General features: G+C 42.8%; 1 protein-coding gene and 1 long non-coding RNA gene across 4 annotated transcripts in view; both read left to right on the top strand.

Annotated features, from left to right (window-relative positions):
* The window catches only part of GAS7 (growth arrest specific 7), a 136,242-nt gene that overhangs the window by 21,017 nt on the left and 87,528 nt on the right, over nt 1-27,697 (top strand). The gene's annotated exons all lie outside the window — the stretch shown is intronic.
* LOC309335755 lies at nt 18,303-26,219 on the top strand. The gene is made up of 3 exons (XR_014153712.1): nt 18,303-19,377; nt 24,394-24,570; nt 26,095-26,219. It is a non-coding gene; the product is annotated as an uncharacterized lncRNA (long non-coding RNA).

Below are 27,697 nucleotides of genomic sequence, written 5' to 3'. Positions count from 1 at the left end.
TTTGAAAGATGGGTGTGTTTTGGTTTGAATTAGGGAGCAATTAGGTACTTGAACTGAATCAAATTTCTTGCCCATCCTTGTCTTCAAGACAAGCTGTTGCCCTTCCTTCCTTCCTTCCTTCCTTCCTTCCTTCCTTCCTTCCTTCCTTCCTTTCTGATAGGAAGTAGGAAAAGAATTTTCATAGCTACATGATTACTTACTGAACCAGTTCCTGTCAGCACCACTTTAAAATTTGCAGAAGGCTGGCCAGGATGCTCCTCCTGAGATCCTGACCCCAGAGGGAGAGTGCAGCAGGATGCTGTGCCCACCATGTAGGTACTTGGTTAGGCATTCAAATAAGGCAGTGAGGAGTGATGGAAAATAAACTGTTGACAGTGGCTGTGGGAGAGCAGTTGTGCCAGGTGGGGACAGTGACCAAGGTGGTAGTGGGATATTGAGAGCACCTTGCCCAAGTCCCTCAAAGCATAGCTACTGAAAAAGAAGCCCTGCTGAATGTTTTTATACATCACAATGTAGTTTTAAGGTAACTTTGCAACTGATGCTAAGAACTCTGTTTTATTCTCCCCTACCTCACCACCGTAAGTCAAATTTGTGAATATGGTTAATCGGTGATCACTTTTTCAAATGACCAAAGTGGCTACTAAATTCAAAAGACCTGCTGTACAAATAGATCTGGTTCAGGTGATCGTATCTCAACTCATTAAGTGGCAATGAATTCAAGCTCTTTGCTGGTATGTAGAACCCCTTCACTTGAGCTGTGCTTAAACTTGGAAGTGTCTAACCAATCATTAGTTTCCCATTTCATCCAAACTTGGAAATGATGGTCGCCAGTTTAAGAACATCTGCTGCAGCTAGTGGTTAAGGAGGAGAGAACTTAACCACAAGCCTGGGATGGGATGCCACACTAAGCCATATCTTGGCTTAGCTTCCACCCAATACTGATTTAAAAGGACCGGAGAGGCGCAAAGTGGCTGCAATCTAATCCCTGGTAGCTTGCATCTTCACATATTAGCACTAAGCTATGGTTTGGCTTGCCATTCCTGCAGATTTAGCCATTATGAGGTATACAAATAAAATAAGCTATACTGCTTTTTGCAACCTTGACTGTATATAAGGGTGTGCCTCTTAAAGCTTTCAGAAATGGTACCCTGCACCCTACTAAACATCTTCCAAGACAACAATGCCCATTTACACCAGAAAGAACTCATAACCCACCTACTTTCAGCAGCCAGAAACACCATAACCAGACACTGGAGAGACCTGTCAGGAGTAAGCATGGACCAATGGTACCAAATAGTATGGGAAACAGTCCTACTAGAAAAATTAACCAATAAACTGAAACTGACACGAGGACAAACAGAAGAAGACACCTTTACCCCGGTATGGCTCCCCTTTATCACATACACAGCCCAACAAGACAATGATAATCCACCAACAGCATACGAATCAATATGGCTAACCCGATCCAAAACACCCACCCACCCCACTCACACACGAAAACAAAGATCACCACAGCCAATCACAAACAAACAACCACACCCTAGGCCAAGCCCAATCTCTCTCACCACCAAAGGAACACAAGTGAACAGCACAAGCAATGCTGACACCAAACCCTATATACATTAAGCATAATAGAAACATTGCCACCCAACCTCACCCCCACCCATCTTCCCTCCCTCCACCCCCCTTTTTTTTCTCCCCCTAATGTCTCAACAAATGAAACGGATTTGTAAAAATGTTACATGGAAAAAATATGAGAGACATTACACTCACTTCTGTAAAACAAAATCTTTAATAAAAAGAAGAAGAAAGAAATGGTACCCTGCATGTGTTTTTGGCCCGTTGCTTGACATTTACAATAGTAAAAATATGTAGGAGGAATAGAGATGTCATATGCATCCTGAATCTGCTATGTGGCCCCATGAAGACAAGGGGAAATATCCGTGTGCACTGTGAGATTATTGGACTGGAAATCAGCCTGTGACCTCTCCCACACTAAGAAAATGGTGCATGAAGCATTACTAAGGGCATGAAAACATATGAATGTGCAATTATTAGCATTGTGAATCATCGCTACCCAGACCCAGGAAACTTAAGCATCTCACAAGCAATATTACTCTTTCCAGGTGCTTTCCCTAGATGGTGGCATGTGCTACTCAGCATGTGCAGCTTAGCTTAGGTACTGCAGCTTTCAGGAAGTGATGGCCTATGGTTAGAACTTAACTTGAACCTTATTATATAGAAGAAGTCTGGAAAGAAGCGGCAGGAGATGCAGGTCACCAGCTGGACCGAGGTGGCGGCACACCTGTGATAAGAAACCTATGAACTATATTTCGGCAAATCTGTTAATATAGCAGGTAAGGTGCAAGGCTGTGGAAAATCACAGTACAAAAGGTTGGAATTGAAGCAAGTGTAAACTGCAGGCCTAAGCATGCTTACTTGGAAGTAAGCCTCCCTGAACTCAGTTGGAGTTACATCCAAGTAAGCATGCAGTAAAGCCAGGTAATTGGAAGCCATTTAGGAGAAACTCGAGTGTAAGCAAAGAGAGAATTCTAAGGGACCAACTGCAGGATTCAGAAGGAAGTGACATTGGCTGTTTTGCCTGGATACTTCTGAAGAGTTGCCTGCTGTGATTCCACACAGAAATGGTCAGTAAATCAAGAAAGTGACATGTTGGGCATGCATTTTTGATAAGGTTCTGACTGCAAGAAATTCCTTGTAGCTGGTTTTATTAGAGTGGGGGACGAAAGTCTGGAGTGATGGAATATCCTTGAAAGATGTTGTTGCATATCTGCTGGATGCTGTGCCATAATGCACAAATTGATAGTATGTTCTTTTTCTTTGCCCTCTCCCCCATGCCTGTTTTCCTTGATCAGGCAAACAGCATTCACTTTATCAGACTGTGTTACAGCAGAGATTAATATTGGTCCGCCTCCCTTTAAGCCCCATCCCTGATTTACACCAGCAAGCTTTTTCTTCTCTGTTGGACAATGGAGAAGAAGAAGCATGAAGGTACCTCAACTTCCTTGTGTTTAATCTTTTCATGACAAGAATATCCCAGCCCAAGACCTGTCACTGAAAAGCAGCTTCATAGCCTAGCCCTGGCTGCTGAAAGAATATTCCCCTTCTGATGTTTACATCTTGCTTTCCTTTTAACTAGTAGGATGCATTCCAGACTGTCCCTTTTTAAGAAACTGGTAACCTTTATAGAACTAGCTACAAATCTATATGCTTTAAGAAGCGAAAAACACAGTAATCTTTAGAGGACAATATTAGCTGTGTTGCTATGGTGCAGTGTGGGGGCGGCTAATTAGACACAGATACATACAAAGTTTTCTGGTGTCCATGGCAACTATCAGGCGTAAGAAGAAGAAGAAGAAGAAGAAGAAAAATACAGTAACTTGAAATGGTTCCCCCCACACTTTATCCTTCCTGGATAGTGTAGCTTTTGTGTTTTGCTTCTATTGTGAAATTTTGCAATGATGTTTGAAAGGAGAATTCTACTTTCATTTCAGTAAGAGCCTTTCGACAGATGGGACAGGTTTAGCCTGTATACACTTGTCACCTCCTCCCTGACAATTGCAAGGAGACCTATTGATTACAGTAGAAAGGTAAATTTGTGACAGAGGGGGGTGACTTCGACACATTTGCACTGGATAGAATGCAGATGAAAAGGGAGATCCCGGACTGGGGTTGAGGTAAAGCCAATTCAGGTGAGATTTGTGTCTATGTGGGGAAAAACATTTTTTTTTTGCGTTTGTGTGTGTGGTGTTTTAATTCTAGTGGCAAATTATGACCTGTGTTCCTGAAGGTTGGTTCGTTAGGCTGCTTCATTATGCAAATAATTCTGTCCAGCCTGCAAAACACCGACTCGTCATGCACCCAGTAATGGTGTGCACTGACCCCAAGTTGCAATGAACGCTTATAAGTGAGAAGGCAAGAAAATGTGTTTTCTTCCTTTGCAGCCTACATAGGATCTATATGGAGATATAGGATTTGTTCCCTATTTCAAGCATGCAGAAAGTCTTAGGTAGCAGAACTGGGAGAGAAATGTGCCTGAGGCCTTGGGAGACCCACCGTTGGTGGGAGTTGACAATACTGGGTTAATACGTCAACAAAGAAGTATTGTGAAACTGCTGTGTGGAATTTATTAGTGGATTTGACACTGTCAGACAGGCTCAGTTGAGACTGGGAGTGGCCAGCTCATCACAGAAAGTTATTGTCTCTCTTTCGTTGTCCATATATACTTGCTTTTCTAATTCATTACCAGTCAGGAATGGGTCACACCCACTTTGATTGGATCTTTTCCTCTTTTGAATGAATCTCGTTTTCCTCTGTGTGCTTTGTAGTAATGTGGCACACCCATCTCTCGCATTGCTGGGCCTCTGACCTCACTTTGTAATAACATCCACCACATTCCCCTGACCCCCATTGCCCGTACTTCTGTGTGTGTGTGTGTGTGTGTGCGCGTGCGTGCGTGCGCGCATGCTTTTATATGCCAACTGAGGATAGGAATATGTGTCTCATGGAATGGTCTGTGGCTCACATAAGCTCTAGGAAAGAAGCTGAATGGCATTTAGTTCCAGATGAGTTCCAATGGCTGTGGATCCGAAAGTTGCATGATTTAACACTGTACTGCCACTTAAAAATAGAACCGGCCCATTTCTGTGGGAACTCTTTGTGCTGGAATTTTTTAAAGTATGTGTTAATAGTTGGGCTTGTAAGGTAACTTCACAGATAATTCTGTCTCCTCCCTCCCCCCCCAAAAAACCCCCTGCCTTAAAGTAGATGGGACCTTTTAATATCTTTTAAAGCCTTTGCTTTATGGAACTTTAACCAAATAATGATTGAATATACGCAGGAACCACCCTTTAAGGTATAACTGTAATTTAAATTGATAGGATGATACAGTGTTCTTGATTAGTCAGTCTGCAAAACTGAAATCCTGGACTTAGTTAGGAATAATAATGGAAATGGTACCATGAGGACTTGAGCAAAATTCAGGCAACATCATAAAATATACATTGCCATTCATGGCTACTCTTTTTAAAGACAGGTTCTGTGCTGGTTGGCTCTGTTCAGTGTTGTGTAAACCATTGTGCACATTCTGATACATGAATGATCAACATTGCAGGTAAGTTGGAAATAAAGCAGCCAGGCTGTGCTCACCTAGTAAAAAGTAGAGAGTTCTGGTTGATCAGAGCTGAGTATCGGAGACTTAGAGGGCAAGAAGTGAGTGTGTCCATTAAAGCATGCCATTTCAACATTGATTTCAAAGACCTCCATGTTCAGCTTATATGATGCAATAATCTTGTACATTATGCTAATGTCATGTGGCCTCTGCAGGTTGTGTTCCTCTTCAGAGAAAAAGTTCCTAGTTAACTAGGAAAGATGTGACAACATGGTTGCCTTTTGCCAGTTCTCTCCCTATTCTAAAGTTGCACCTGATGATAACTACTGCAGTGGAAAATGAACTGAAACACAGCTCTTCTTTGAAATTTGCACTTGTCCAAATTTTGCGATACAGTTCTCCAGACATATATACTGTGTGCATAAGTTGTGTGCATTTAGGGAAAGTGCATAAAAATGCACATATTGGTGAAAATAACATACAAATATGCATATTTTAGGGAAATTTATATACTATTGACCAAAATGCTTTGTTATTTTTGTTTTGGATGGAGTCAAGTAATTGGGACCATTTTGGGGTGGCATATTTTTGTTTCTTTTCGGCCAGAACAAGGTGATATTTTCTTTTTTCATCCAAGTAGAAAGGTTCTAGTTTGGTACGGTTATCTATGAAAATGTGACGCAGTTTTCTTTTAAGTTGAAGACATTCATCATCAAACCAGGTACTAGTTCTGTTTTTAAGTGCCCTGACTTTTGGTGGAGTGTTAAGCTCTTCAAACGTTTTGAAGATTTTACTATATACTTGCAGAATGTCACTACGAGAATTGATGTTCTTTAGATTAAAGAGTGCTTTAGTTATGGTGCTGGAGGAGACTCTTGAGAGTCCCATGGACTGCAAGAAGATCAAACCTCTCCATTCTTAAGGAAATCAGCCCTGAGTGCTCACTGGAAGGACAGATCGTGAAGCTGAGGCTCCAATACTTTGGCCACCTCATGAGAAGAGAAGACTCCCTGGAAAAGACCCTGATGTTGGGAAAGATTGAGGGCACAAGAAGAATGGGATGACAGAGGACGAGATGGTTGGACAGTGTTCTCGAAGCTACAAACATGAGTCTGACCAAACTGCGGGAGGCAGTGGAAGACAGGAGTGCCTGGCGTGCTCTGGTCCATGGGGTCACGAAGAGTCAGACACGACTAAATGACTAAACAACAACAACAACAACAATAACAGATTAAAGAGTACCTGGCTTCTAAAATCAAATGCAAGTTTTTGCCCCACTGCTACACTTATTTCCTGGGACCATTTTAGTTGGGTCATTTGCTCCTATTGACAAAAATGAGTTTTTATCAAGAGTATCTCTTAGAGTGGTGAATGGCACTATTTAGCGGGAAGAAACTCCAGTGAAAATCCTCATTATTACATATTTTTACATGACTGTTTATTTGTATATATTTTAAAATTTTATATATGGCTGTTTTATGATGTCCTATGTTTGTAATGCCTAATAAAGTAGAGTATGTTTCAGTGATTTTATTGTATACAGCAATTGTATAGTTGGTTTAGAAATACCCTTATAAATAAACAATGAAATGAAATATTAGTAGAAATGTGCACTAGAATGCTGATTAATTCTCATGGGGATTTTTCTTTTATTTCTTAAATTGCAATCAGTTGTGAAAATGTGGCAAACTGAACTTAATACTGAAAAAAATGATAGTCTGAGAGAACCCCAAAATTGACAGGTTTGTCTTTCACTAGATGGAAATAGATGCTTCTGTCTTCCTTTAAAGGTGTCAAAGAAGTGTAGGAAGTGAGGATCAGGCAATGACGGCATTGTAGGGGATGGTGGCTGGAGGAACACGTGGCTGCCTTGCTCGTTAGATTCTGTGCAGAGTGTCAGATGTTTCAAGCATGTGTCTGCCTCAGCCCCTTAAGGGACTTGGCAAAGACTAAGCAGGCCAACGTGCTTGGAACATATCTGAGGTCATAGGTTTGTGAAATCTATGCATAATGCGATGCAGGCCTTGTTTGGGCTCATGCTGGTGTCATCTGGAGTTAAATGTGAGTTGTAAATAAAAGCTTCCTTTCCAATTGGCTTGTTGAACTGTGTTTGGTGATAGCAGTTTTGTGAGGCTCTGCGTTGATCTGAACTTTTGGATGCATTCCCAGGCCTTCTCTCTTTCGCCTCTCCCACCCAGTCATGTTGTGTAGATCCTCTGAGAGTCAGGCCTGTCCAGTGCCTCAGGGAGCTGAATGCCGAATGGAGCTTTGTAGCAAACCATGGAAAAGGACTGAACATGACGGTGCCATCATTATAGAATGGTGGTGGAGAGCTTTCGCTGGAGATTGTCAACATGTCTCTCTGCTGATCTCACAAATGCCAGCATTGTATTCATTCCATAAAGGAAAAGATGACCTCCCCCTTTCTTTTCTAAATCCTGAAATCCCAGTGTTTTAAATGAGCAGGTATTGTGCTACAGGTGGGGACCAGCATGGATGTTTTGATTTTTAAACAATGGAGCTGGTGTGCTGGTGTTTAAACGGTTCACAGAAACGGTTGAATGCACATCTGTTGGATAATTTCAGGTAAATAGTGCCTGCTTATCTGGCTATCATTCACATTTTAAAGGGCTGTTTCCTGCCTTTAAGATACCATGACAACCATGTTAGCAATTCAGAAACAAGCGAGGTAGTTGCGGATGGGAACTTTGGCTTCTCTGGGTAGCTTGTGAGAGCAGCCGCAGAGCTAGAAGGGACTCAGAGAGTTGTTCAGTGCAGCACAAAGGCAAGGTCAGCTTCCCATAGGAACAATATGTGAAACCCCGATCCTAGAAGGTGCCAGGAGCAGGTTGCTCTACAAAATGCGAGAGGAACTTTATACGTTGTAAGCTAACATAAACTTACGAGGTGGGGCAGTCTTTGCATTTCAATGCTTTGTGCAAGGAAATTCCTCTTGGAGCTGCAACAAACCTGCTCCCAGGGTCTCTGAACGTTGATGTTGTTTCCATAAGGCAAATAGTTGCTGAATATTCAAAGCCAATATCTGTGCATATTTGATTTCAGCATATCTCAGGATATTTGGCAGCCAGCAACTGATATGCAGTGGCATTTAGTGTTGACATATCAGTTATCAGTACCTGACAGTGGTTGTCAGTATCTGATAGTTTACACTTTATGGCATTGTTGTTTGACATCTTGATGAGCAACAGGGAAGTCTAAAGTACTGTACTTGGATTTAAAACTTTGATGGATTTCAAAGATATACAAAATTTCAGCCCCACAGAGTAGATTCTGTTCTACCCTTAATCCAAATGATTTATGTTGCCAGTTGATGATCCACCTTCCAGAATCACTGTGATCAGCATTGCAGGTACTCCGTGCCAAAGGGAACAAAATTCTCCTCCAAAATAAACTACGAAAACTAATCAGATTTGCAAGCATTTATTTAATTCAAATAGATGGTGAAGTTGTTCTTTAAAAAGCCTGCGGGTGTTCTGTTATGGATGTGTGGGAAGAGAAGGCATGTTAAGTATTGTGGCTACAAGAAAAAGGCAGAATGATAGAGACACATAATATAAAACTTTTGATAATCCAGCAATTCAGTTGCATGACATTCTCCATTGCTCTAATGGCTGTAAATGGTTTAGAAAAGTCGCTGCAAGTTAAGATGCTTGGAATTCCAGATTTCTGCAACAGAGTCTGTGCTCATGTGGGCCAGGATCAACCTGAAGAATATCCTGAGATGGCCATTGAAAACTCCTAATGAATTCTCAGAACATCAGAGAAGGTGGCTGCAGGAGGAAAACTAATTACACCTCCTTGCTCACAGTTTTGGGGTTGCAGGGCATTGTGTACTTGAAACAGGCCTAAATATAGAGCATGAGAAACTCTGTGCTTGGAGACAAGAGCTGAGCCTCCTTGCAGCTGAGCTTCACTGATGTAAAAGCTCTGTCCGTCTTTCAGCTGTAAGTAGAGCACTCTAATGGTACCTGAATCAAAGCTAGAGTTTGCTCTTGTATTCTGTTCTAGATTTCTTCCATTCTGTTGTATTCAATCATTGACTGCCAGGGTCAAGGCCTAACAATGGGATACAAGCCATTTGCAAAGTTCTTAATTCTCCTTTCCTGCGAGCAACACTGGCTCTTGAACTTCCAGTAGGGTTTTTATATTTTAAGTATGGCTCATTTTTCAAACTGGGGTGACTTCAAACCTTGTGAACTGATTTGCCCTTACCAGCTAAGTCAAAACTTATCATAGCTACAAAGTTAATCTAATTATTTCCCATGTTTTAAGTGCAATATAACATTTCCTTGCGGTCTGTGTAGGGAAAACTTAAAAAACATTTTTTTTAATGAGGTGAATTGAATGCTGGTAAAAGTTGTTGACTCTGGAGATTTATACCCAAAGTAATCAGCCTACCCCAACTTTTAATTTTTTTTCTAAGTCAATCTCTCTCTCTCTCTCTCTCTCTCTCTCTCTCTCTCTCTTTCATTTAATATGTTGGGCATAGGTTACTACATTGAACAGTATGGCTTGCAGAGCTGTTCTCATTGCAGCTACACCTGACATTCACACTGGGTGGTATCCAACTACGGCAACTCATTTAATCAGTGCATGGATTTCCGCTTGCACAACAGAACCTTCCCCCCTTTCTTTCCTCATGCACTTCCTAGATCTGTTCTGAAAGTTCCTCCAACATCCCGAAGTAGGTTTTTTTGGGGTGGGGTGGGGTGAGTGGGACAGGAGTGTTTCATTGTGCAAGCAGAAATCCTTGTGCTGATGGAACAAGTTAGGTGGATACTTCCTATTTATTTATTTTTTGTAGTAAATTTATTGTTTAGCAATAAGCCATAGCAGCAACAACAAAACAGGAACCTTCAGAGTTGAGCCACAAATTTAGCTCTTCATTTCCTGGTTACCAGTGCAAATAAGGGAACAAAGTAACATAGTTTTCAGATAGCTCTCCCCCCCCCCCAATACCTTGTAAATTTTTAAAAGTATAGCAATATTCTTCCTGACACTAAACTCAAATATTTTTCAAAAGGATCCTTACAAAAAGGGCTCTGAGTAAAATAATGAACAATATCCTCTATAACTTTTCAACAAAACAGACAGAAATGCTGCTCCAAGGGTAATTTCTTATAGTGGCCATCTAAAAATGCAGAGGGCATGACTTTAAATTTTAATTCTGTAAACATGTTCCTACATGGAACTAAGGTAATTCTTTCTGAATAGTTACTTTTCTGATGATCTGGCTTGACACCCACATTGGATACTAGTTCTTTTCAGGTGTTTGTTTTAGCTGATAAAAGAAATGACTAAGGATAAGTATACCTCAGAAAACATCTCATTGCTTGCTTCTCTGAGATCCACTGGAGGTGCTCTATTAATGATACCACCTGTGCTTCAGACTTAGACACCAAGTGTTCAAAAGAAAGACATTCTTAGTAGTTGTACCCCAGCTATGGAACTACTCATTGCAAGCTTGTCAAAGTTGAACCATAGACATGTTTTGGACCAACTTCCTTTGATTGGCTTTGGCGCCCACAGTTAAATGAGCAAAGGGTGGAAACATGTCAATAGTGTTCTAATAGGATGTCATATAATTTGCTGTTTTCCTTTTCTTGCATTGCGTACTCTGAACTTCATGATAGTGTGTGTGGATTATAAAACAAAATACAGTGGGATGAACTTTCTGGGCTGAAGGGCAGCCATGGAAGACACAGTGGTGTGCTTGTTTTGTAGAAAGGCTTGTTTTGTATAACGCTAAGACTAATTTATGAAGGGAATGGGTGAACCAGCCATGTGATACTACCAGTATCATTGCTATTAGGAATTCCAGACATCATACAGTTTGTGGAAAATGCCACAGCCAATATGTTTGCTGAACATGACATAAAGGACAGCCCATTTGAACAGTATATGACTTACTGGGAAGTATTCCTCTTTAAGACACTTAAGGGCTAATCATTGGAAAGAGCTTCTGAAATTCTAAGAATACAAAGATCCCAGGGTTCTATGCTTTGCATGATGGGATGTTTATATGCCCTACCACCTTACAGAGCTGAACCTTCTTTGCTTAAAACAAATCAAGATGTTTGCATGAAGCAACAAATCTTTATGCAATCCTAGGTCAACTATTTAAATCAAGAAGGCTGTCACTCTGCACACACTCGGAACCACATCAGCATTATTTCTCGGTGTGCTATTTTTTCTTCTTATTGGACATGGCAAATGAAGTCCATCATACAGTTGTGAAGTTACTGGAACTAAAACAGGATTCTTTTATAACGTGTTGTTGTATGATTGCTGTTCTCTCTCTCTCTCTCTCTGTGTGTGTGTGTGTGTGTGTGCGCGCAAAGACACATGCTCCCCAGCTGCAGGGTGGGATGGGTCATAAATGCTATAATTGTTTTTTCCCCAAGACCTCCCTCCCACTGAATAGTTCTATTTGGCTGATTTTCCCCCGTAGCTGCATTTTTCCAAGCTGAATCTCATTTTGTTATTTCCTGCCCATATTTCTGACCTCTTTAGTTTCCTTTTGTGGCTTGCCTCTTGTCCATAGCACAGTTCTCTGTCTGCAGCTTTTAGTATCATCTCTGTGTACTGAGTTGATTTTTCTTAACTCTCTATGAAAATACGAATAAAGCTTGACAGCTTCCCTTAGTCTGCCCCATTTTGAAGACTTTCAGTCAGTTTGTACCTTGGCACTGTTTCCTTATAGTTTAGTTTAAAAACAAAGACCATAAACAGGAGTAAAAGCTCCTATCAAGTACTGCAGTGCGTGTAACTGAAACTTCAACTTTCTAAGCAGTAAACCCCATTGAACAGGGAGAATTATTTTTCAATAAACATGCACAGGATGCCAAAGATACTTTCGGTGCTCGAAAGTGCTTAGTTCACTCTAATCTTTAAGAATGTGACTTGTCCTATCAAAGGAAAACTCACCACTTATGTTTTTAGGGTAGGGATGCCCTTGAAGTTTTGGATTGGAGCCAGTTTTGATTAACTTGCCAAATACATTTTTTTTATTAAGTCACCTGTTCCACCTTGCATAAAGTTCTATGGCAAATGTTAAAAGCAACAAAAACAAAGGAAACTTCTGGTATTCTGTTCTTTTCAGTTCTGATCTCAGTAATGTCCCAGATAGGTATTAGATAAATCATGAAACAGGAGTATAGAATTCTGTATGGCATGGGGGAAATGGATCTCTCCCTCCCCCTCTCCCTCTCTCTCCCTCCCTCCCTCCTATATGTGTGTGTGTGTGTGTGTGTGTGTGTGTAACTAGAAGCTTGAGGTCACTAAAATGGTGCAGATTGATGGCGGCGGCTCAGCCTTCAAGCAAGAAGAAGTACTTCTCCAAATAGTGCCTTGCTAAACTATGGAGTTTGGTACAATGATGGGCACCCGCCTTATGGTGGCTTTAAAGGGGTTAAAGGTAAAGGGACCCCTGACCATTAGATCCAGTCGTGGCCGACTCTGGGGTTGCGGCGCTCATCTCGCTTTATTGGCCGAGGGAGCCAGCGGTCAGCTTCCGGGTCATGTGGCCAGCATGACTAAGCCGCTTCTGGCAAACCAGAGCAGCGCACGGAAACGCCGTTTACCTTCCCACCGGAGCGGCGCCTATTTATCTACTTGCACTTTGACATGCTTTCGAACTGCTAGGTTGGCAGGAGCAGGGACTGAGCAACGGGAACTCACCCCGTCACGGGGATTTGAACCACCAACCTTCTGATTGGCAAGTCCTAGGCTGGTTAGAGTACCGGTAATTCATAAATGATAAAGCTGTCCACTCTGAAGGCCAGTTACTGGGGAACATGAGTGTAGAGAGTGCTGTGGTGCTCTTAAGCTATATACGCATAGTATATTTAAAGCACATGGACCCCCCCCCCAAAAAAAAGAATCCTGGGAACTATAGTTTAAGGTCTGAGAACTGTAGTTCTGTGAGTGGTGATTGACAGTTCCCAGGATTCTTTGGGGTGAGTCATGTGATTTAAATGCATAGTGTGTATGATATGCAGCCATATATTGCTTGCGGGCTCCCATAGGCACCTGGTTTACTGCTATGGGAAACATGATGTGGGTCTAGATACACCTTTGGTTTGACTTAGCAGGGCCTGTTCTTACTGTTTGTTTCATTAAATTAACTATAGTACCCTCCCCCCCCCGCCCACCTTACAGGACTGAGACTTATTTTTTTATAACCACCTTTTTGCAAAACGAAACACAAAACCGCCCACCACATCTCCATTTGAATCCTGTATTTAAATAGTTAAATCAAGAAATGCCTTGACACAATGCAGTTTCTGTCTCATGTGGTAACTTTTGAAACCCATCCAATCATTTTTAGAGTTTTAGGAAACGTTTGTTAACTTAAAAGGGTTTCTTTCTTTTTATAATACATCCTGATCTTGTTTCATCCTCATTAAAACTCTGTTAAGTAGTTTAGACTGTGACACAGAATGGCTTGTCTAAGGCCACCCAGTGAGCATTGTTTTCTCCCACGTCCAACCTCAACATATTATTTTCTACATACTAGACTGTGAGTGTAATGCTTTTTTTAAAGCTTCATAGAATTGTAGAGTGGGAAGGGACCACGAGGGTCATCTGGTCCAGCCCCCCCCCCCCCGTTTTGCCCAACATGGGGCTCGAACCCACAGCCCTGAGATTAAGAGTCTCATGCTCTGCCAACTGAGTTCTAACCAGGAATTCTGTTTAGGACTTAAGGGTAAAAGGAGAATTTTATTTCAGTTCCCTCCCCTGCTCTTCTTTTCTCCAACCCCACTTCCCCAAACAAGGGGATGCTTCCCACCACTGCTAATGCCGTTGAGATTTACTTAAGCCACCACAAACAGGTATGGGTAGGTTTTCACCTAGCAAATGTTCAGTATCAGCAAGCCTTCCTGAAGCATTCCTTAAGTGCTCGAAGTGGTCTTTAGGGAGAAAAATGCCTCAAGTATAAGACAGGAGAAACTAGTCTTTGAACCAGGACAAAAGCAGGTGGGGCATGGTGGGAGTTGCTGGGAATACCTTTTTGAGGGGGAGGCAGATTCAGAGGCCTGTTTTTAGAGTTATTCAAGATTACATGACAAAACTCACTTATTATAAGAACAGAGGTTTTGGTTGTCATTATATATACCTCATATATAAACTATAGCAATGCTACAAATGAAGGCCAAGCAGACAGCACATACAAGTGAAGGTGGAATTGTATGTTAAAAGACATATGATTCCTACAGTGGTACCTCGGGTTAAGAACTTAATTTTTTCTGGAGGTCCGTTCTTAACCTGAAACTATTCTTAACCTGAGGTACCACTTTAGCTAATGGGGCCTCCCCTGCCGCCATGCTGCTGGAGCCCGATTTCTGTTCTCATCCTGAAGCAAAGTTCTTAACCCAAGGTACTATTTCTGGGTTAGTGGAGTCTGTAACCTTGAAGCGTCTGTAACCTGAAGCATCTGTAACCCGAGGTACCACTGTAATATTATTTATTTTTTGCACGGGGCATCCGTTTTCTGCTCAGTATATTGCTGCTGCAGCAGCATTGTTTATACTTCCTATTGTAGGACATCCGCATACCAAACCTCCACAGAACAAACCCACGCAAGCCAGATCACAGAGGGGCTACAGTTGGAGAAATGTTGCGTTGCAGAATGGTGCTGATGGGGCAAATAGCTCCAGATGGTGCCAGCAATCCAAGCTGCATATTATAGGCACTTTTTCATCTCCCACTCTTGGTCGCCAAGTAGGCTAATCTGGTGTGTGTGTGTGTGTGTGTGTGTGTGAGAGAGAGAGAGAGAGAGAGAGAGAGAGAGAGAGAGAGAATGAATTTGAAGACAATGGTCTTTTCCCACTGGTGTTCCCCAGCCGCTGAGATTTGGAGGCACACTGCCTTTAAACCTGGAAAGAGCACACAGATTTGAGAGAGATGCACTGGAGGTGGAGGTGACAGAGAGCCAGGCAGAGAGAGGTCTGTGTGTAGTGTGTGGTTTTTGTGTATGTATGGTCTGCGTGAGAAATAAATGTATATATGAAGTGCATATATGAATGAGAAAGAGATGCATGTTTGTGCATGCGCTATGTGAGGGAGAGAGTATGGTGTGACCAACTGGTATATTATTTTCCCCTGGTACTGTGGACTGCTCCCTATTGGATTGTAACAACACAGTTGTATATGTGTGAAATCAGTATTATGTGATCTCCAGGCAGGAATGGACTCCCCTTCATTGGAGGTTTTTAAGCAGAGGTTGGCCTGGGACTTATCTGTCGATTCCCAACAGCAAGCGTTGGCAGGCTGGGCTCCCTCACCTACTTGCTTGCTTACTCCAAGGCCACCACAGCTCCTGTAAACTGGCATACCCTGGTCAGCCCCAGAGGCACCATTTGCCTAGGGAGCTTGTAGCCAGGGTTGCTGCAACAAACAGCTGCGCAAGCTTTTGGGAGGCAGAGACACCAGAGGACCTCAGAGGAGGGACAGAAGGAAAGAGGGACAGAGGCCAGTGTTGCCCGCGACATCCCTGACCATCATTCAAGGCACCCCAAGGTGCCACGGCACACTGGTTGAAAACCACTGATTTGACTTATAAAATGTTGATTAAGAACCCCCAGAACCATGCATATTTTACCTCACTATGTGGTGATTTTGCCTTCTGAGGAATGTGTTCATAGTCACGTTCCTATTTAGTTACTTTTGTTGTGTCATAAGTTGCTCTCTGTTTTGCCTTTGTCCTCCTGAAGTTCAGTAAGTTGAACATACTTCATGCCATGGTGTGAGTGTAACATCAGTACCCAAACATAGCACTTTTCAATGCATTCACTCTTCAGAAATAAGATGTGTTGTATTTGAGAGGATATACTCCTGAGTATGTACTAGGGACGCAGGTGGCGCTGTGGGTAAAACCTCAGGGCCTAGGACTTGCCGATCGTCAGGTCGGCAGTTCGAATCCCCGTGGGGGGTGCACTCCCATTGCTCGGTCCCAGCGCCTGCCAACCTAGCAGTTCGAAAGCACCCCCGGGTGCAAGTAGATAAATAGGGACCGCTTACTAGCGGGAAGGTAAAGACCTGGAAGTGTCTTCGGACAGCGCTGGCCCCTGGCCTCTTAAGCGAGGTGGGCACGCAACCCCAGAGTCGGACACGATTGGCCCGTACGGGCAGGGGTACCTTTACCTTTACCTTTGTACTAGTTATTAACACAGTTCTCAAAACACCATTATTATGTCCTAGTTATGAACACCATTCTCAAAATTGAAACCCGTGTTAAGATGCAAACAAGACAAATAATGATAGGAACGAGGCAATTTGGTGCTTGGAGATTTTTCAGAATGCTAAAATAGAGCTTATATTGGAAATCTTCCCGAAGGTACATAAAAATAATTTCTGTATTGAATCTATGCATGTTTAATACTACTGATTATAACAGCTGCACTGTTGGTATTGATCCAGGACTAAATATAGCCAGTTCTAGCCATCATGTGAATTGTGCTTTAGACGAACATTTCATAAGGATAGATGGGGGAGAGTGAGGTCTTTAACTAGACTGAATACTCCCATAAACCATATTGTATATCCCTTTACTTGCTTCCCATATAATTAACTTCTTCTAAGGCCAGAGGATCAATATAACATAGGGGAGATGGCTAAATAAATTGGGTGGGGTTTTGTTTTGTTTTGTTTTTACTATCTTTTAATTTTGAAATTCTGGTTTAAAATGTAAAATACAAGGGTATAAAGGCCTAGATACACAATATCTTAAGCTGAATCATGAACAACTATCAAACAGCTGCTGTCACATAGAAAAAAAGAGAAACATGGGGGCGGGTCATAGGGGGTGACGACCTTCTGAGGTTAGCGGTACAGTGCTTTAAATATTTATTCAGAATTAGTCTCACTTAGTTCGGTCAAGTAGGTGGGTATGGGATTACAGCCAGGCTGAGCAATGGATTCTTGGCCACACATAACATGCTCTTTGCTAGTATGTACTCCCTCCCCCCCTCCAAGCTTTCTGTGGTTGTAGGTGCTGTCTAGCTGGCTGGTCTCCCTCTGGACCTGGCAGAGGGGTATTTAATCTACTTCCAATAGCCGCTCAGCCAGCCTTTGGCTGACTTCAGGGTGGCTGCCTTTAGCATTGTGTTATTTATTTATTTGTTGACTTTACAACCTGCTCTTCCTCCCAAAAGAGCCTAGGGCAGCATAATACTTTATACAGTAACAGCACAGTTCTCTATATGTGCACTCAGTAGTAAGTCCCACTTGTTTAGGGCTTACTCCCATGTGAAGACTTAGTCATGAATTGTCTTCATTGCTGTGGGCTTCTTCCCAGGCACTTCAACAGAAGCATGAGAGTATACTCTACTGAGCCCATGTAGATGATCTTGCACTATTTTCTGCCTTCCAATTACCTGAGCTCTGCAGTGCATTCAGTTGCAAATTATAAATTCTTATGAGTTAATATTATGAGCTGCTCCGATAGTCTTCAGAGTGACAGAAGCAGAGAAAAATACTTGTAATAAATAAATATGACTCTACCAACTGAGCAGCAGAGATACTAACATTCCATTTTATAGAGGCACCATATTTTTTCCTAGTAACCATCATCTTGTGCCTCTGAAAAATCCTAGACTTAGCTGCCTTCTGTGTATGGTTACTCAGAAGTAAATAAGAGTGCATAGGATCAGTGACATTGGGCAGAAGATTTGCCAAGATGGGATATCTTTTCCAGTGCTTTATTGTTCCATGTAAAATTTTCTGTTTCATAAGTTCGTTAGTAACAAATGATTGAATGCCCTTTGCAAATACAAAATTAGGCAAGCTTGGCAGTTTCGAACGTGCAATTAATGTTTTTCTGCCAGTTCTCCCAAGCATTGCCTTTAATTATTTACAAGTACTACAAAAACATTTTGACATAGTATAACATTCAAATCATATTAAGCTTGCTTTAATTTCCCCCGCCAAATATTCCAGGTGTACTGGGACAAAATGTTAACATGGGGTACTTTTAAAGCTTTGTTTACAAATTACCAGTAAAAGAAACATACTAAATTACATCACACTTTCTAGCGCATCTGGAGATTTTCCAATGCAATTCACATTAGCCTAATTTGTATAGGATCACCACCACCACCACCTTGGGCAAAAAAGCTCAGATTGCTGCATAGGATTGCAGGCCCTTCAACTTTCAAAGATGTGATATTGCTTAGTGATATCTTAGTGTATATACAGAAGGAGCCAAGCAGAAATTTGTCTCTTGTCCATAAGCAGTTATCATTCTGCAGTTCATGTGAGCTGTATTATGCTCCTAGCTTGTATAACCATCATATTCAGATGCAAACCAAAATGTTTTTATGTGTTAAAAGAATCCACCAATAATGCAAATTTCTGCAGGAAATAAATGAGTTCCAAAATGGGAAACTTAATTTAAAGCTGTTATCTAAATTAGCCTTTGTGTGTGCTTTTAAATCTGGAATTTAAAACCAATCCACAGGGAAATATCAAAGAAATGAAATAAGGCTTTTAATATTTCCAGGAGGTGCCCTCTGAAATTTATCTGTTAGCCGGGCAGTGTTGTTAACCTTGTTCAAAAATGGAAGGCTGGTGGCATATCTAGGAGTTCTGTTTTTAGTACAGCTGTTGATTCCCACTTCAATATGGTACAATATGTCCTTTCATATGGCAGATCAAGCGGAGCAGACAGCAGCAAAGGTTGCTAGATTCTTAGCTGGGGCAATCAGAAAAAGGTCCATTATCTGACTGTTGACTCAGGACCCCAAACTGTGCTTTTAAATTTGATTTTCACTTTCTTCTGTGTACAGTGGTACCTTGGGTTACAGATGCTTCAGGTTACAGACGCTTCAGGTTACAGACTCCGCTAACCCAGAAATAGTACCTCAGGTTAAGAACTTTGCTTCAGGATGAGAACAGAAATTGTGCGGTGGTGGCGCAGCGGCAGCTGGAGGCCCCATTAACTAAAGTGGTACCTCATGTTAAGAACAGTTTCAGGTTAAGAATGGACCTCCAGAACGAATTAAGTTCTTAACCCGAGGTACCACTGTATATTGTAACGTTCTCTTGTTGCTAGGGCCATTGGCTGAGGCGAATAAAGTTTCTATTCTATTCTATGGCACAAAAAGAAGTAACATCCATTAGCACACCTCTGCCTTATGGGTCAGTAGTTGCAACATCAGAGTGAAGGGTGAAGTGTAACATGGAGTTTAAAGTATTATTTTTCTCTACCAAATCAATGGACAGGTGTAAGTAAGGCAGTGACTAGAAACTACTTTTGACACAGTTTGTTCACAATGATTCCTATCATTGCTGCACCTCTTCAAATTACTTACCGGGGCAGTTTCCAAGGGGCAGTCTGTTACAGCAAAAACAGCAGAGTCTTAAGATGGAGCAAATTTATTGTGCCATACACTATATGCCAACTGCAGTCCACTTCACCAGAGGTATAACGTTTCATCCTAAATTCTAGAGGACATGACTGTGGTCAGTAGATTTGTGTCATCTTACAGGGTTTGCCTATCAGAAGGTTGGCGGTTCGAATCCCCGCAATGGGGTGAGCTCCCGTTGCTCAGTCCCTGCTCCTGCCAACCTAGCAGTTTGAAAGCACGTCAAAGTGCAAGTAGATAAATAGGTACTGCCCCGGCAGGAAGGTAAATGGCGTTTCCGTGCACTGCTCTGGTTTTGCCAGAAGCGGCTTAGTCTGACCAGGAAAAACTGTCTGCGGACAAACGTCGGCTTCCTTGGCCAGTGAAGCGAGATGAGCGCTGCAACCCCAGAGTCGTTCGCGACTGGACTTAACTGTCAGGGGTCCTTTACCTTTTTTATTAGATGCCATGAGTGATTAGGCACCCCTCCCCCACCTCCAGGCACCAGTAAGTAGTTCAGTGTGAGCAGGACAAGGGTGTGCTTCACATTCTTGATTTGCATACTTTAGCCTGTTTTGTGCTAGAAAGGAAAGCATGCAGTAGGTGTTGACATCTTTGGGCCATGACTTCATCGAAGGCACTCTGAAGCCTAGAAGCCTAGGGCTTGAATCCCATTTTTTTGCAACTCCCACTTCCCAAATTATGGGGAGTTTCAATTTATGCGCAACTATGTTGCAGGAACAAGAACTATGGGAAAATGTAAAAAACGAGACTACTCACTTTTTTTTAGTTGCATTAGGCAATGTTAGTTACTTAAAACAACAACATGAGGAAACTTCCTCTTAATTATGTGTTGTGCCTGCCCTTTTTGTTTCAAAGGAACGAAAGGTTCAGTCACTCTCCCAGACTCCTTCAGCTTCACTATTATGGTTTTTTTGGCAGCTGTATCGTATATATTGATCTCCCAGGAATCCTTTTTGACATTTGAGGGGTAATCACATTAAAATTTTCTCACCAAGATCTAAAAATAGCTCTTTTCGTTTCTGAACTCTTGCTGACTCCTGTGAATTTTCTGCTGCGGCTTTTTTCTTTTCTTTTCTTTTTTGGTTGCAAACTTCGCCATTGCATTTATGGAAGCTAAACTGAAGCCAAAAATCACTGAACATGACAGGGCTTCCACTTTGCCTTTCCCACCTGTCAGGGCTGTTGACACACTTGGGATTTGTGTTCATGATCAGCTGCCTTCCGATAATAAACCGTGAATGGGCTTCGTCCTGTCATTTTGTTTATACACCCAAGGATCAAATCAAATGCTAAAGTAAATTGAAAGAAAATCATGAACCCCTGTGAAAATCTGGAAACAATTTCTGCTTGTTTCTCAGAAATAGTAATCATGTAAAGGAGTGTAGTTAACCCCAGCAGTTTGGGGTAGCTATGGAATTCCCATATGGAATTCAGTTTCACAAAGTCTCGCAAAAGGCAGCACTTCTAGACAGTGCAATCCTGTGCATGTTTCCTCAGAAGTAAGTCCACAACTCACTCACTAATAAAGTAGGTTTAGGATGGTAACCTGAAGCTCATTGTTCACGTAGACTGGGGTGTTTGCCATAGAGGTTAAATAGATAAGAGTTGTCATATTATTTGGAATCCTCTCCATATTGGAGCCACAATTGTGTATGAATTGGGGAGGGAGAGGGGAAATTCTGACTTCCTTTTACAGCAGCATCATAAACTGAAAGTAGGCTGTTGTGTTCTTAACGATTCTTCCTCTGGTCCCCTTCTTCTCCAGCTCACACAGCAGTGAATCCCGTTGTGTATTAGTTGTCGCACTCAAAATTCATCCAGGACAGACATCTAGTTTGTCTCATCTAGTCACCACAATTTTAAACAAGTGGTGCCTTCCCTGTTGTCTTTTTGTGCCATACACATGTCTGTTCAGTTGAAGCTGAAGCCTTAAAGAAACAAGCTTGTATGTAGAACTCTATTCTAGACACTGTTCTACCTTATAGCAGGAGTGGGGCTCCTCCAGCCCACAGGGCAATTTTGACTCATGAGGCCATTTTCCCCAAACCATGGCCACCTACCCATCAGCTTATGTCACTGGTGACGTCAGCTGATGGGTGGAAGGACAGGTTTGAATCCTGCATTGGCAGCCAAGGTAGCAGGATTTAATCCTTCCTTGTTGGCTGAGTGGGAATTAAACGCCTGTGCAAAAGCTCTCTTTGAAGTAGCTTGCTTGTGCATTTGCAGGGGCTTTGAGAAGTCCTGTGTTCTTGTTTGAGCCTCCAGCGTGGGGGCTGCCTTAAAGCCTTGGGCAAGCCTGTTCCCTCCTTCTTTAAGTTACTGATCTCAGAAAATTAAGGAGGAAGTGTGGGGAGACTTGGAAAAGATTGGGGGGGGGGGCTTAAAAGGGGAGACTGGCAAAGTACAAGGAATTTTGAAAGCTGTCATTTGCCTCATTGCTTTAGTCATCTGGAGCCATTGGCTTGCATGAACCTCTAGTTTCCTCCGCTTTCTGCTTCTGGCACTTTTGAATCTTGATTATTAGCTCTGCCATGGGCCATTAGGCTGTGCTGCTTGCTTGACTCTGCCCTCCAAACCCACCCGCTCATGCACAGAAGTGTCACTGCATTTCCTCTGTAAAATATTGGAAGGTAGGCAGCTGCCTCTTAAACCTAGCATGTTTTAAAGTGATGGATAATTCCTTCTCCATATTCTCTTCTCCCCCAACATCCACCCCAATTTACTTTCTCTTGCAAGCAAGCAAATAGAAAACAGCTCAGCTTTTTCTTCTCCACTCCACTTCCCCAGTGGCACAGTCAAATGAGAGAAGCAGTTGGCAATCTTCTTAGGCAGACCAAGGAAGGAGAGAGGGAGGGAAGGAGGAGGAAGACGGAAGACCCTTCCTTTAATAAGGGCTACTACAGGGTGAGAAAGAGAGCAGTTGCACAGCAAAGCACTGCTGGCTGGGGCAGAGAGAACCAGGCCTTCTGCAGCCATTCATATTCCATTTGTGCTCTTGCTTGAGGCTTGTCGGCGACACTAGGAGAAGCTACTGTGCTGCTGACCTCATTCTCACGAACAGTAGATGTGGAAGTAAGCTTGAGTTTGGAGTGCAGGTGGGTGCTAAAATGTTTCTTTGGACAGAACTGCAAGCATTCTAAGTAAGGGGTAGCCTAGGTTACTGAATCCTTCCCACCTTTCGATCTCTACCTACCGTCTGAAAAGGTATAGGCCTGCAATAGATATATTGTGCTTATCAGGCTTATCTCTCAAAAGAGGCAGCCCTGAACTGATCACCTGTCTTTATTGTGAAAACAAACACCCTTTCCTCTATATACTGTGCTTCCAAGCCACTTTTAGTGTTTTCATATGGATTTTTGATGCGCATAAAACCAAATTTGTGTATGCACTGTTGCACAACTGAGAGATCCTTAAAATAAAATAAAATGTGGGGGTGAAGTCTTGTATATGAAATGTCTTTGCATATTGCTGGATGAAATGTATATAAAAACCAGGCTCCTCCAAGCATACAGTGCTTTAGAGGCAAATGCTGTTTCACAGAAAGTGGACTCTCGGGACTCACCTCTGCATCTGGTTCTTTTCTCTGGAGGGCCGGTTGTATCAAAGTTTAATCTTATGCAACTCTTTCCTGTTGGGCTTCCCAGTTCTGTTTAGATACACAGACAACTTTGAACCGGAGTGGAGAATCTGAAATTCCAAGCAACACCAATAACTTGACTCTTAACTTCCTATTCATACTCATCCATCTTTGTGTCCTGGCCTAATCTGTGGAAGGGAGACAAAGGTTGGGTTCACCTTTGCCTCTAGTGAGGCTGGATGTAGATTTGGTGATGCCTGACTCTTCCCTGTTACTGCAGCCTCAGGGCTTTAGTCAGGCATAAGGGCCACATTCTTTAAAGGGCAATCTTTTGGGGGCCACATACTGGGCCACTCTATTTTCTCTCTTTTGGCTATCTGTCTTCTCTTTTACTGCTATGTTCTCTCTCTCTTTCCCTACACAGCAGGCTGTGTGTTGAGGGACAGGTTGCTCTTGTCAGGAGTCTTATTCCTTGCAGAGGACTTTGCCCTCCCCCTCTTTCTAGCCCTCCACGACTTCCCTCTCCTCTCCCTAAGGGGTCTCTGCTCCTGTGCGCACCAGCACTGCATACAAATTGTAGCTTTGAAGCACATTCAAAACATATTCTTCCCCTCAAAGAATTCTGGGTGCTGTTGTTTGGCCTTCACAGCATTGCAGTTCATAGCAACCCTTAACAAACTGCAGCACCCAGAGTTCTTTGAGGGGAGGGAATGTGTTTTGAGTGTGCTTTAAAGATGGGCACAGCCTAAATTGGGCTGAGGGCCACAGGTTGCCCACCTCTAGCTTAAGCAGATCAATAACACCCCAGCTGTACCTTATCATTGGTAGAATATGTCTACACGTCTTCCACAGCAATGTGCGGGACTCTCAGTAGAGGAACTGTACAGCTGCTTGCCATTCCTTAATCACTTTCACTCTGTGTGCCAAAACCTGAGGGAAAATAGCCCACAGACAATGGGTTGCAAGCAAGCACTCTTACACTTTATCTGCAAAATAGGGGGTGCTTCCATGCACAACAGAGCACTGTGCTGCAGTGAGAGCCAGTGTGGTGTAGTGGTTAAGAGCGGTAGTCTCGTAATCTGGGGAACCGGGTTCGTGTCTCCGCTCCTCCACATGCAGCTGCTGGGTGACCTTGGGCTAGTCACACTTCTCTGAAGTCTCTCAGCCCCACTCACCTCACAGAGTGTTTGTTGTGGGGGAGGAAGGGAAAGGAAATTGTTAGCCGCTTTGAGACTCCTTAGGGTAGTGATAAAGCGGGATATCAAATCCAAACTCTTCTTCTTTGCGCTGCATAGGCTGCTGGCCTGGCGGCATCTGCTGCAACTAACTCGTACAAGAGAGGGTTGGCCCTGCCATGCAGCAATGTGAAGTAGTTGGCCTTGTGTTGATGTTTTGCACCGGCACTGGCAAAAAACGAAAAGTTATCACTCAAAGAAATGAAAATCTGGAAAAGTCCTGAGGAGGGGCTGCAGGTAAAGAAAACTTGAAGTGGAACAAAGCCCTTTTGGTCTCCAGGGACTTGGAGGGTCTTTGAAAGCTCTGGCATTTGGGCTTGCGATCGAGTGTGTTTGTTATAAATGCAGGCTTAGTTTAGCGTCCATTCAGTTACTGAAAAGGACCATATAGAAAGCCATGTGCATCTAACTGCAGGTCTCCAGATCCAGGTTAAGTTGATCAACCCCGGCTTATGAAGCCTGGATGTGCCCCCTGTTGGGTGATGCTGTGGACTCCCTGAGCGTGTGACGCAAGTCTTAGAGCTCTCACTTTGCAGCTGCCCTGGTCTCTCTGCCTTGTGACTCTGACAGTCCAAGAACTGCTGAAAATCAACCAACAACGAGCCTATTCTCCAGAGCTCAAGAGGGCAACAAAGCCCTTTAGAGGTGTCCTGCTAACGCCATAGAGTGTGTTTGTGGCGAGAGTGGTATGTGCAGTCTGGGCTTGGTACATCTCTCATTCATTTGGGCAAGTGACTCTTGAAAGGGTCATCAGGGGCTAAGCTGCGCCATCATGTTTGCTCCTCTTGGGTTCTCTCCAACTGTTCAGCTGCTGAATGCCACCCAGTCATAAACACTGCAGCAATGCCAGGCTTCTGTTTCTGTTGCTCGTCTTCAACATTGGCAAAACAAGCAATATTCATCCCAGGTTGGGTCCGCTCTCTGGAGCTGAGATTGCTAACAGGGTCATTTTGTTCAACTGTGAATTCTTCTACCAACTGAAAAGAATCTTGATTTGAGTAATCGTAGATAGAAGTTGTTGGTTGCTATAACAACACGAGCATATCTATTTGGGTGCTCACATGATCCCTGTTCCAGTTTCTAAATATAAGTCCAATCTCACACGGTATATCTGATGCCATGGAAACCAAATGTTCTGTAAAGATGCAAGGAAGAACCAAAATTTCTGCAACATGAACATTTGAGGGTGATTGATTGGGGGGGGGGAGGGGAGAGCTGGTCATTGCCACAGTCATAAACTGCATGGTACATACAGGACTACCCATGGTTTCGGCATTCATGTTGCATGAGCACACTTTTCACGATGTTCTTGTGTAATTTCCAAGTGTTTATCTTTTCTCCTGACCTGACCAGTATGCTATTTTATATGGAATCAAATAATTCTGGATTTATGTGCTTCAGGGATGAGAAACCTGTTTCCTCCTAGACATTTCAGACTCTCATCAGCCGCAACCAACATAGCCATTGGGATATGATGGGAGTCTAACAGTTTCTGGAGGGGCCACAGGTTCTCCAGGACTATGCTGGCAGCAGCTCTCCAAGTGCAAAAGGCCTTTCTTTTGCAGTCCTGGTCCCTGAGGCCCTTTCTTCAAGAGGGATGCTGGGAACTGAAGTTTGGATCTTCTACATACAGAGCACATGTTCTCTCTCTGTCCTGTGGTCCTGCTCAGCCCATTCAAGCACTTGGAATTATAGGCTGCAGAGGAACTAGGTCATTTAGTGCAGCTGTTTGACCTGTTTCCATTTTTCAACATCTCTTAGCAGCGCAGCCTGTGTCAGCTACATTGAACCGTGCCAAAGAGAGGGAGTTAAATGGAACCAGCTTTATCATGCTAGAATTCTCTGGAAGACAGTAACAAGTTATATGTAATAAAAAATATACTCAAGGTTTGCAGTCATTGTTTTGCTGGTAAATTGCAGCTAACACAACCATGCACGATTTTGATAGGTGTTACATTTGTCTGTGGCCTTTTTTGTAACACTGTTTTCTTTTCTTAAAAAAAAAAAAAGTTGCCTGTTACAATGACTCATATTTTGCTTTTATTGTGCTGCTGTTATTGTATATACAGTAATACCTCCGCGAACGTCCACCTTGTCTAGTGTCCATTCCAGTGAATGTCCGCGGCAAACCCAGAAGTACAGACATGCACATAAGCGCTAAATCGTGCTTCTCACGTGCGCATAAGTGCAAACCGCTCCACACGCAGATGCGGTGCTTTGCCCTGCGTCCTTTTCAGCTAGGGGCTGGGGCTCCGGAACGGATCCTGGCCTCAAAACAAGGTACGACTGTACCAGCCAGAGATCTGTCTGCATCAGAGGTAGCCAACCATCAGAAGTTACCTGCAATCATTTTATTTATTTATTTATTTATTTATTTATTTATTAAACATGTGCCCCTCCCTCCCTCCCAAAGATGCTCAGGAGACATCAAAATATTGAAATTTAAAAAATTGTGCAATTTAAAATAAAATAAGCATATCTGTTTTGAAATGTTTTAATCTAAAAACATTTAAAAGGAATCACCTTCACAGTTAGCTAATTTCAAGGTTGCCGTTGTTAATATCTATTAGCAGTCCAGTGCCTGGGTAAATATCAGTTTATTAAAATGTCTCCTGAAACTGGCTTCCGTGCTGATTGTAGGGCCTGGGATGGTTGATCCTTGACATACTTCAGGGGCTATGGACTCAAGCCGTTTAAGGTGTTGTGCTACTAGCACTAACACATTGAACTGGGCTCACTGGCAGCCAGTGCAAAGCTGTCAGGACCGGTGACACATTATCCAGCCAGGTTGTCCTTCTTTCCAACCTAGCAGCTGCCTTTTGCAACTTCAAGGTCAGTCCCATGTAGTCTAAGAGGGAGGTCTCCAGAGCATAGGCAACTGAGGCCAGGCTCAGTCCTTCCCCTCAGTCTTAGTAATTAGTTCTAAATTTGCAGCATGCACACAAAAAATAGCTAATAATAATAATAATAATAATAATAATAAATTTTATTTATATCCCGTCCTCCCCAGCCAAAGCCGGGCTCAGGGCGGCTAACAACAATCATATAATCCAACATTCTAAAAACATTTCATTATAGAATTAATTAAAATCAAACAGATGGCAACCATTAAACAAAAATTCTGTGCAGATTGCCAGAGGAGGGAGTCAGGCTGCGCCCTGACCAAAGGCCTGGTAGAACAGCTCTGTCTTGCAGGCCCTGCGGAAAGATGTCAGGTCCCGCAGGGCCCTAGTCTCTTGTGACAGAGCGTTCCACCAGATTGGAGCCGCAGCCGAGAAAGCCCTGGCTCTAGTTGAGGCCAGCCTAACCTCTTTGTGGCTTGGGACCTTCAGGATGTTTTTATTTGCAGACCGTAAGTTTATTT

The sequence above is a fragment of the Podarcis erhardii genome, assembly GCF_964252035.2.
Source record: "Podarcis erhardii genome assembly, chromosome: 2".
In the NCBI taxonomy this organism is placed as follows: domain Eukaryota; kingdom Metazoa; phylum Chordata; class Lepidosauria; order Squamata; family Lacertidae; genus Podarcis; species Podarcis erhardii.
The sequence above is the reverse complement of the archived record's forward strand: the minus strand, read 5'-3'. Positions and strand labels throughout refer to the sequence as shown.